Genomic DNA, 1810 nt, shown 5'->3' on the forward strand with positions numbered 1-1810 from the left:
GCAGCCTCCTCACTTATAAAGGAGTACAGGGATGCTCTGCGCATGCGCAGCCCCTGGCCTCCAGCTGGCTTGCCTGAGATTCCTTTCACGTCTGTCCCACCCAGTCCAGGGGCTGGCTACACCTGACTCCGCCCCCCTTCTCTTTGAGCTCTTAGGGACCCCATTAAATGGCCCCACTATGCCTCATGAGGCCGCCTGTTCCAATTTACAGGTGGGGAAACTGAGCCTCATGGATGTAAGAGTGTTTGCCAAGGTCACTCAGAAGGAAAGGGCAGAGTGGGGATTCAAACCCGACTTTCCAAGGTTCCAAAGACAGTTAACCATTCCAAGAACAGAAATGGGCTCGGAGGAGCCACTGGGGCACACAGCTGCCAAGAGTCACCAAGGAGCCAGTGAGATAACAGTAATGGTCTTTACTCAGCAGTAAACGCGTTTGCTGGCAAGCTCAAGGACCTGAGTTCAATCCGTGACCTACGGGGTGGATGGAGAGACGTGACTCCTGCAACTTGTCCTCTGACCTCCACAACCCCATACCAAGTAAATAAATGTGATAGAAAATGTTAAATCGGGGCTGGTGAGATGGCTCAGTGGGTAAGAGCACCCGACTGTTCTTCCAAAGGTCCAGAGTTCAAATCCCAGCAACCACATGGTGGCTCATAACCATCCGTAACAAGATCTGACGCCCTCTTCTGGAGTGTCTGAAGACAGCTACAGTGTACTTACATATAATAAATAAATAAATAAAAATGAGCAAGAATTAAAAAAAAAAAAAAAAAGAGTTGTTTAAAAAAAAAAAAAAAGAAAATGTTAAATCATCAGGGACGAAGTCTGGACGTGTTAACTGCAGAACTGCTCCAGCAGTTCAGCCCTGTTCGTATCATTCATTCATTCATTCACTCACTCATTCACCTTTTCCTATCATTGCTTAATGGTGCACACCAGGGTCACGTGTTTTCGATGCTCCTACTTTGGGCAGGAGTGTATGTGCCATCTTGACTCCTGTTCTTTAAAAGCCAAGATTTTAGGGGCTGGGAATGTGGCTCAGTTGGTAAGTAGGGCCTGCTTAACATGCCGGAAAACCTTGGGTTTGACCTCCAGCACCTCATAAACCAGGCGTAGTATGGAAGTGCATGACCGAAACCCCAGCACTTGGGGGAGGGAGGCAGAGGATCAGGAGTTTAAGGGTCATCCCCAGCTACATACCCAATTGGAGACCAGCCTGGGCTACATGAGATTCTAGCCTCAAAAGCAGTTCTGAGGGGAGGAGAACCTCAAGGGGTGGGTGGGTCAGTGGGTCAGTGGGTCAGTGGGTCAGTGCTTACCTCACAAGCATGGGACCTGAGTCCCAGAACACCCACCCAGAATTCGTGTACAGTGACGTTCCTAGAACTTCAGTGGGGACAGAGACAGATGAAGCCCTGTGTCTTTTTTTAAAAGAAAACTTATTGGCTCTTTATGAATGTCACATCATGCACCCCAATGTCACCCCTCTCCCTCTCTTCCTGCCCTGCACTCTTGCAACCTCCCCCCAACAGAGGAAAAAAAAAAATCTCATCATGGAAGCTGTAGTGTGTCACAGTGTGTCCCATAGCAGACCCTTGCCCTTTGTCCACACTTCTTTGCTTGCAAGCCTCTGGCCCATGGTGCTGAGCTGGTGGCCATCTCAGGCTTGTGGTTTTCAGGGACTGTTGGGCTACTAATCATTCAGTTACTCACAAGTCAGAGCAGAAGCCTGAGCATAGTCTCTTCTCTGCCACCTACTGATACATATGTGACACAGCAGCCACACCTGCACACCTCTCAGGGCTGG

At 49.3% G+C, this 1810-nt stretch overlaps 1 non-coding gene across 1 annotated transcript; it reads right to left on the minus strand.

Annotated features, from left to right (window-relative positions):
- Positions 1 to 1684: 1684 nt before the first annotated feature.
- On the minus strand, positions 1685 to 1810 carry LOC115062628. Its single transcript, XR_003842579.1, has one exon. It is a non-coding gene; the product is annotated as a small nucleolar RNA SNORA17 (small nucleolar RNA).

Source organism: Mus pahari, chromosome 19 (assembly GCF_900095145.1).
Source record: "Mus pahari chromosome 19, PAHARI_EIJ_v1.1, whole genome shotgun sequence".
Classification (NCBI taxonomy): domain Eukaryota; kingdom Metazoa; phylum Chordata; class Mammalia; order Rodentia; family Muridae; genus Mus; species Mus pahari.